The 9,570-nt window shown below is 40.8% G+C and overlaps 2 long non-coding RNA genes across 2 annotated transcripts; both read left to right on the forward strand.

Annotated features, from left to right (window-relative positions):
* LOC125979869 (uncharacterized) lies at positions 1-1,989 on the forward strand. The gene is made up of 4 exons (XR_007485474.2): positions 1-913; positions 1,096-1,167; positions 1,305-1,538; positions 1,882-1,989. It is a non-coding gene; the product is annotated as an uncharacterized lncRNA (long non-coding RNA).
* A 288-nt stretch (positions 1,990-2,277) lies between these two features.
* LOC137839535 (uncharacterized) lies at positions 2,278-3,883 on the forward strand. The gene is made up of 3 exons (XR_007485422.2): positions 2,278-2,394; positions 2,585-3,411; positions 3,580-3,883. It is a non-coding gene; the product is annotated as an uncharacterized lncRNA (long non-coding RNA).
* The last annotated feature ends 5,687 nt before the right edge of the window (positions 3,884-9,570 follow it).

Consider the following 9,570-nt stretch of genomic DNA (forward strand, 5'->3'; position numbering starts at 1 on the left):
CAGAGAGCTCGGACATCAAGGGATCGCTGGTGGTCGGGACGAGGCAAGACACACTGGCACAAGACAAGGGAAAGACACGGACTAAATACACACAAAAGGGCGGGGACACAGGTGATGACAATTAGTGTCAATTACGCAGGTGCACACAATCGGGATCAGGGAAGACAAGACAACCAAACACCTAGGAAGGAAACACGAACTGAAACGGAAGGGATGACAAAATAAAACCGGAAGTAAAGTTACGACAATCGACGAGACAAAAAACTGGAAAAATAAACGCGACCGCATGACAAGAGACGCACCAAAAATTCACATTGCAGAACCTGCTAATTTCTACACTAACGTCAGAAACTTAAGTTTTAGAGTAATTACTCTATAACACAAATAATTGACTTATAAAATGTTGAACGCAATATATATAACACACCTCACTATGAAGGAAATTGTTGAATTTGTTGAGTGCAACTCAAGCTAATGTTTTTTTCAAGTAACTATTTGTAGATCTATTGAGTAAATATTTGATAAATTATCAAACTAAAGTAACATATTTGGTTGTAGACCCATTGAGTGAACATTTGATATATTATGAAACTGTTTTTTTTTTTTTTTTGTCCAAGTAGCAAATTTGCAATTAGGTGTATTGAGTGAGTACTTCATGAATTACCACAAGTATGGTGCTAATTCAACTTTTTATTTTTACTTCGACTCAGGAGGGGAGCTGTATTATTGCCGCCAAAAAGGCACAGGCCAGGCAGTCCAAGTGAAGGTTGTCTGTGGTGCTGAAGAGGCAAATGAAATTTTTAAGAGTTTTCATGCCAGCCCGGCAGGGGCACACGCCGGGCAAAATAAAACAAGACACAGCATCTCTCTGAGATATTACTGGCAAGCGATGTCTGTTGACATTAATGAGTGGGTATGCAAACAATACAAAAAGAGTATACTTATTTGTTCATTTTAAGCCTGCAAACATAATGAATGAAACTATTCCTTTGTATCTTTTGCAAACAATTCAAAATGATTATCTAAGATCTTCCCCTTCTTTTTGCATGTATTTATTAACAATGACTACTTTTCCACAAAACTTGCCATTGTCAGGTGTCCCAGTGCACCGAATGTCAGGCAGCCGGCATATCAATAAAAAGCCCAACAGAGGTCATGCCTATACAGGTCAGTTAATCCAAATAATGTTCTCTATTTTGACCCAAGGTCTATATAGTATTTTGTATGTGGCATACTTTTTATAACTATTTTTCTCAGCAACATCAGTTTAACACAATTTGTTTTTATAAATATTTATTTATTAGGTGTCTCAGCCATTTGAACTCTTGGGCATGGACCTCATTGGCAAACTGGCTCAGACAAAAGATGGATACCAATATATTTGCGTGATGGTCGATTATTTCACGAAATGGCCTCAAGCCTATCCATTGAGGTCGAAGTCTGCTGCTGATGTTACTGCCTGTATCCTAAAATTCGTCTACCAATTTGAGTCGCCAAAAATGATCTTGACAGATCAAGGCAAAGAATTTGTCAATGCAGTAAGTACTACACTGTTTGGCAGAAATTTGCTTCATCATAGCTGTCAAATACAAGTCCCTGAGGGCATATCTGGCCTGCAACTTTATTTTTGTGTGGCCAATGAAAGCAACGAAAGGATGTCGAACTTCATAAAATAGCTGGAGTAAAATTAAAAAAAAAAGTTTCTTACTGCTCATTGTATTTTGTCCGTGTTTCGTGACTGTTGCACTTGTGGGTGTTGTATTTTCCTTCCGTGTATTTGTGATGCAAAGCCAGTGATGCTGTTAAGCTCACATTCTCAAACACTATTTCACTGCAAAATTGCCCAACTCAATTACTTATTCTTTCCCCTGGCAACTGCAGATCAACAAGAGAGTATGTGAAATGCTTGACATAAAAAGAAGCCTTTGCTCACCATACCACCCTCAAACTAATGGATTGGTGGAAAAATTAAATGGAACAATTCAAAGGTGACTATACTTCATTTACCCACATTAATCTTTGACCTTTTCTTGTTATGATTTCGCACATGAGTTTGTTTTTGTTTTCAAGGCACTTTCAAAGTAAATAACATGCACTATAAAAACTGTTAGGTCAGAAAAAACACATTTTGGTTGAAAAATTGTCATTGGAGTCATTTAAAAAGTCATTAAAAAAACAACAACACTGTCACCAGCGCAATTTTAAAACTGATTTTGTTTTTTGGAGCTCTGAGCAAAGTGGTTTGTCAGCATCCAGAAAGGTGGGATGAATATTTGGATGCAGTTATGTTTGGTTTGCGGACCAAAAAAACAAATGAAAACAAAGTACTCGCCTTACTTTCTAATGTTCGGCAGAGAGGCACGCTACCCCATTCAAGTGCCAGAACACTACGAGGTAAGATTTTGGCACATCAAGATCCATGATCCATTACAAGGATGTACAGTATCATGGAGAAGTTTTTATACGATCAAGGACAATTTGCTTGTTAAATTTGTTTAGGTACATCTTAATTGTAAAACACAAATATAAAACTAACACTTGTTGACACTTTAATCATGACAGCAAATGTTTGCCTTTTCTGAAGGTTGATGGCACTGTGGAGGATGTGGTGGGGATGGAAGTTATGGCACAAAACCATAACGAACAAGACCAACTATTTGAGCAAGTTAGAGAGCACATTAGAAAAGCGCAGGAAAAAACAAGGCACCCAAAAACAATCTCAGGGACCACACCAACTGTACACATAGGAGATCTTGTTCTAAGACAAAATATCAGGTCTCAACAAAGAAAGGGAGGAAAATTGAACCCCAATGTTTTGGGGCCATACAAAATTGTGGCGATTGAGGGTAAGGATGAGAATGGAGCCTTGGTCCCCAAAATAAACATTGACCACCTAAAACTATACAAAGAAAATAAACAAAGAGTGCCTCATAGGTATGAAAACAAAAAAAGGAGCATCCTCCTGGATGACACAGTCACCATCCCCACCAGCCTCAGCACTTCCAGCCACTGCTCCTCCAGCCACTGCTCCTCCCGCCACAGCTCCTCCAACCACCGCTTCCTCTCCCACTGCTCCACCAGCTGCAGCTCCTCCAAGCACCGCTCCCTCTGCCACTGCTCCTCCAGCCTCATCTCCTCCAGCCACTGCCCCCTCTGCCACTGCTCCTCCCGCCGCAGCTCCTCCAACCACCGTTCCCTCTCCCACTGCTCCACCAGCCGCAGCTCCTCCAAGCACCGCTCCCACTGCCACTGCTCCTCTAGCCTCAGCTCCCCCAGTCACCACCCCCTCTCCCACTGCTCCTTCAGCCACAGCTCCTCTAGCCACGGCTCCCCTTTCCCCTGCTCTTAATACCGCAACACCACCACGACTGTCTTTGACTTTTAGACAAAGGAGGGAAAATGTGGACAAATGTAAGATGTATTCATGATAAAACTGTAAACATATTAAAACATACATTATGGATATGTGGCACATAGGTCTTGTACTCACAAAGTGTTTTATAAGTGCCACTTGCTGCTATGGAATGAACCACATTTCCAATTGCATTTTGAGGTATTGTTCTGACTTATTTTTGGCAGACGTTCAAGATGCCTGGAAGGGAAAGCACGTCCATGTTCTCCTATCAAAAATCGGAGCGTACAAATTGTTCTTTTGGGACATTATGAACGTTGGACCCAAATCTGAGCTGGAATCTGAGGTAAAATTATGTTTTCATATCTGAAACTTAGGTTTCTCGGTTTGACTGTTTTGTTTCAAGTCTTAATTGGCAGCACTGTAATTTTTTGGGGGGGTGGGGAATATTTTCTGTTTCAATTTGTTTGCCGTTTCAATTACAGGTTATTAACGCGTACCTCTTGTTGTTGGTGAACAAACACAACCAAATCAGCGTGGAAAAGGTTTCCTATATTGACTCATTTGCAATGACTAATTTATGGAATGGAAAGAGCCAGAGACTCAAGGTCTGTCTGTATTAGTACTGTTTATTGAATTATATCTTGCAAAATTATCAATGAAGTTAAGAATTTAAATGTCTTAATATTGTTGCCGGGCCAATTAGTGGCCCAACAACGTTATTAAGACATAACAATTTTATTAAAAAACTCAATTGGCATTAATTTTGTTCTTTACACATTTTATTTAAAATTATTGACAGACGTATTTTTTTCTTCTGTTTATTTTTAGATCAACCCGGTGGAATACAAACTTATTGTTGGCATTGTCAATGAGCATGTCATGCGGTCACGTTTATTTTCCGGATTTCTGTCTTGTCGGTGTCGTAACTTCACTTCCTGTTTTATTTTGGCATCCCTTCTGTTAGAGATTTGCTCACTCCAACTTATTTAGCAAGAACCACATGGGAGACAGGCAAGTTCTTTTAGACACCTGCAGGTGGAGAGTCCATTCGTCGCTGTGTGTGCAGCGATGATGGAATGGACGTCTGGACTCTTCTTCCTGCAAGAGAATATTTATTAAGAGAAACAGAGTGGGGGTATGAGTGGGCTGAATAGAAAGCCCTTGTCCTCTAGTCTGAACATCTCAGGGGATGTTTTACGATCTTGTGATAAGGAGGACAAGGTAAGGTATTTATTACCTGTTGCATTCCAACATAATCCTATGATAAAGATAACCTGGAAAACCCTAACATCTCCCTCCTGTTTTATCATATAATTATGCTACCCCAAACAACAAAGACAAGTAAGAAAAAAACACATATATATGTATAATGAAGAAAGAAGAATAGGAAAAATAAAAACAACAAACAATGATAGCAACACTTTCCAGTGAAGATGAGGCATTACCTTAATACCCCAGATCAAATTTATTGTGTAAGCAAAAAACCTGCTGGCCAGATGTTATTAGCAGGAAAATTCTTACACGGTCCCTTTGCCTTAAGGCGACCATAATGCTATCAATAAAAACAAAAAGAAAAACAAAGAAACAGTACATCAGCGCATCCATTACTTGCGAAGCATATTTGATGGTCAAATCAACAAGTTTCCGTAATACATGCTCAACAGAACAGCATCTACGCAATCCACGTCTCATTATCATTATCACATCTGTCACGTCTAAGAAGTTGTATATGTGCTCGCGTTTTCGTCAGCTTCTGATGTTCTAGTCTGTAGGTGAGGTCTGTCACACACACTGGCGCACACACTCGTGTCCAGTTGGCAGGCAGCATCGGACAACTCTCGTGACCACAAAACCATGATCCGTACTGAACAGGCACGTGCACTCATAGGATGCAGGTGAGGCAGTGCCTCTGAAATTCTGGATGAAGTAGGTCCCGTCCGATGGTGCAGCCATGTTGGTAGTAGAGCCCTTACACCTTGAAAACGGCTCTCTCATCCTGGCACACAGCGGTGATGTCCAAAGCTCCCATCCAGTTTCCTCCTGGAGAGCAGTCGTCGTTAATGCATTTGTGGGTCCTGCAACCTTGGATGCAACATGTGTAGTCAGCAAGACTTGGAATGGTCCCTCCCGTCGTGGCTGGCCCAGTTCCTTCTTTTGATGACCTCGATGTAGACCCAGTCTCCTGGATTGATGGGGTTGTCGACCTGTGAGGAGGAAAGATCAAGCGGCAGTAAATTTGTCTTTGACACAGTTTGAGCGTCCTGATCATATAATCTGCCAAGGACTGCTCTTCATCTGTTGTTTGCAACTCTCGTAGTCAATTGTCGTGCCCATTTAACTGGCAAATAGGAGTATTTGCGGGAAGAGTTTGAACACCTCCTAATGATTCCCTTTAACCAAAAACTATTTATGACAGGGGCGTTCCCATTTATTGCCTCCTGGTTTAAAAGAGATTGTCTTAACCTTCTTTCTCCTCACACGCTCGCACCCACACAGGGTGTGAACACACACACACACACACACACACACACACACACACACACACACACACACACACACACATCTGCACGCACACATACACAAAACGGCATACAAAGTTCAGACGAACGACAACAAGACTGTCACAATTTTACAGAGATTACTCAAACAGAACACACAGACAAAGGGATTCTAATCCATCTCTCATGTAGCTTCTTTTGTTGGAATCTCCTATCGGTAACTGTATAGCAGACGTTTTAGCATATAATCCCATACTCTGCTCTCTCGCTTCTACTTTTTCATGTCGGTGCAGTCGTAGGTGGCCCCTATTGCAGTCATTGTCTTGTTAACTGTCGCCTTGTGACTCTTATGCATGATTGTGTGAATGTCAAAAATTGAACGTACCTAACTTTCTGACCATCCAACCTCCACTGTGGTATAAAAAACCTTACTATTGTATTGAGTAGGTACATTGAGCAACCTAGCTTCCTCCTGACTGCCAAATGTCCTGTTCTAAAATTTATATAACTCGACCTCTACGTTTTAAGCTTGATGGGCCAAAATATCAGATCTTGCTCTTGTTTCCTACCGTTTTAGCCTATTTGTTTTATCCAAATCCGTTCAATCTCTGATTATAATGCTTTTCTCTGGAGCCCTACGTATTTTTCAAATTTTTATTTATTTATTTATCAAATCTCCTCAGTTCTGTCAAACTCAGTGCACAATGAACCTCCCTTCCACTTTGAACCAAGCTTCACCAAATTTGGGAACGCCGTAGCAAGGAGTGCGATTTGGTTGTCGGACACTCCAAGTCCATATCTTTTTGCCGCACTTCACCCTCTCAAGTTGGTGTTCTTTTGTTGTTGCTTCAGAGCGACCCCATCCATCACTCTTGAATGAGTCCATTCTTCAAATGAGTCAATTTTCATCATTGTGAGTTCCTCCGCTTTTCACTGTCTTTTCTCGTCCCCGAGGATGTTGTCTGTCCTCCGGAGTGTACTTGTCCTTCTCCAAGCACAACAGCAGTCTTTTCTTGTCCTTCGCCAAAGGTCAAAGGTGCTTCAGAGCCAGGCACCATTTTGTAGTTGTTCACGGCTGCAGGCGAAGACTCGGATTGGGTTTCAGGGGCCCTGACACTGAGAATGACAGGCTGGGACGTCAAACTTGTAAGACTATCTCCAAATGTAGCTGCTTCCATCAATTTGCTGGTAACATTTATTTACCAAACTTCAAATTCTCCTAATAACAGCGGTCTCGTTTTTATATCGTAAATCCTGCAACTCATCCTATTTTTGAGCTACATTTTATCTATAGTTCCAATTTAATCGGACAGTATGTTGTCTTCAGTATCATTATTGAAAATCAACTCGTCGAGGTCTGCTTTCCACATCAAGCCCTGATCTGTATGTCTTGACCTCTCACTAGTTATTGTCATGCTTGCTCAAAAATGTGACTTAGCGTATGGTGCTGTGAATTCTCAATCTCCCCAATGAAATTGGATCCCACCTCGTAGTTCTTATCGTTCTCATGTTCCTGTTAGCCTGCAATTGTCCAAATCAAAAATGTTTTCTATTAACTGTCTTTCTTTTGAACCTCTAAATCTCTTGTGTTGCTAACCTATCTACACCAGAACAAAAAATTTACCACAATATAACACCAAATGTATTCGAAAATTCATTGTCATAAAGTGTTGTATTATTACTATCTTCCACTATCTGTCCTACTCACTCCCCCCTTTTGAGGCTTGGCAACGCCCATGCCTCACACCTTGACAAACTTTTTGGGAGAATGCGTTCTTTACTACATACGATTCCATCATCATTTGATTTGACTTTCTTTCCAAAACGCTTCTCAATTTCTCAGTTCACACATCTTCTACATGTGTTACTGGTTCTCCAGTTTTTTTTCTAGTTAATTATCAATCCAAAAGCTACGTGTTTGTTTCTAACATTCAACCTGCTCAAAATCACTCTTTCATCAAAGTCACTCTACTAATTTTCTATAGTAGTCGCCAACAACTTCAACCATTCAACCTTTCATTCAGGCAATCATTCATCAATGCTCATCATATGCATCTCACACAGTCTCCAAAAAGGAGTCTTCCTATCACATTGGTCCCAATTCATCCAAGCTCACCACACAACATTCATATATCATTTTCAACTCAGGTTTCCTGGTAGAACAATCCACCAATTAAAAAAAAACTAAAACAAACAATTGGCAAATTAATCTGAATTTTTTCTTTGTTTTTAAATTTGAAGAACTCAATCTCTCAGATTTAGCTTGCATTTAGAATTTTGTATAATCTTATAACACAACCAATCAATTATTCCTATTAAATGTAGCATTGCAAAATCTTAAATTCACAATTTAGCTTCTTCCAATTCCTGAAAGCATGTTCTGTCATTTTTTTTCTTCGAATTTCTCATGTGGGCTCGACACTTAACATGCACTAGTGTGGATTAGTTTCTGCTTGCAAACAGATTTCTCTCTTTTTCCTCTCATTTTTATCTTTCAAAATCATTTCTGTTCTGCGGTGCAAATTGGATAGACCACACTTTAGCAAATTTTTTTTATACTAAAACTTTAGCCAATGTTCATCATTTTAACATATACGCACACACATGCACAGCTCTCGCATGCAAAAGGTAGTTCCCAGCACCAATGATTCGTCACAGGCTGGCCATTTCCTGTGGTCGATCATGAGCTGGTCCCTCCCATGCACACGAGGACAGCACATTCTAATTTTATTTATTTATCTTTATCTATCTATTTTTTTTTTCAATTTTTTTTTTCTTTGAGGATCCTCAATGCAGGTTTAAATTGACCTTTCAACAGATTACTAGCCTGTTTTATTGCCGTGGATCAACGCTAGAACTGCTTTTTAGTCGATTTATCCTACCAGTCACACACTCAATCACACAAACTCCAGCGCTTTTTTTTTAGGCCTATCCAGGGATGGGTGTAAAACCCTCCCAAACAGCTTTGGAAAAACGGACAAAAGAAAAAATCTACGCCCTTCTTCAATTAAGAAAAAGCAGCTCTGTTTTTCTTAGCCCGTTTCTTCCACTGGGACTTGAACCCAAGCTGTTCTTTGGCTTGGAAAAACATACAAAGAAAAATCTACGCCCTTCTTTGATTAACAAAAAAGAAGCTCTGTGTTTCTTAGTACGTTCCTTCCACTGGGACTCTAACCCAAGCCAGATCCCTCAGCTCGGAAGAACAGACAAAGAAGAGTCTACGCACCTCTTCGATGAACAAAAAAGAAGCTCTGCTTTTCTTAGCCTGTTCATTCCACTGGGACTTGAACCCAAGCTGGCTCTCGTGCACCTCTACATTTTACGCGTTTCACAACAACACAATCACACAACTTCAGGCCTTTAACTTACTTGTCCCCTGGTTCGTCGCACTGCCGGGTCCCGTCAATCCACCTCTGTCAGACGAAGGCAGACCTAAGATGCTGGCCCAGCGAAGAATTCTCTTCCCAGGACTTTCTCCTCCAGGTCCTCTTAATGGACGCTGGCTTGTCGACAATGCAGCACGTCCTCCTTCGTCAGCCAGATAGCGGGTATGAGAGGTCCCGGGTTTCGGCACCAAAATGTTAGAGATTTGCTCACTCCAACTTATTTTGCAAGAACCACACGGGAGACAGGCAAGTTCTTTTAGACATCTGCAGGTGGAGAGTCCATTCGTCGCTGTGTGTGCAGCGATGATCGAATGGAGGTCTGGACTCTCCT

This window comes from Syngnathus scovelli, chromosome 13, assembly GCF_024217435.2.
Source record: "Syngnathus scovelli strain Florida chromosome 13, RoL_Ssco_1.2, whole genome shotgun sequence".
Classification (NCBI taxonomy): Eukaryota; Metazoa; Chordata; class Actinopteri; order Syngnathiformes; family Syngnathidae; genus Syngnathus; species Syngnathus scovelli.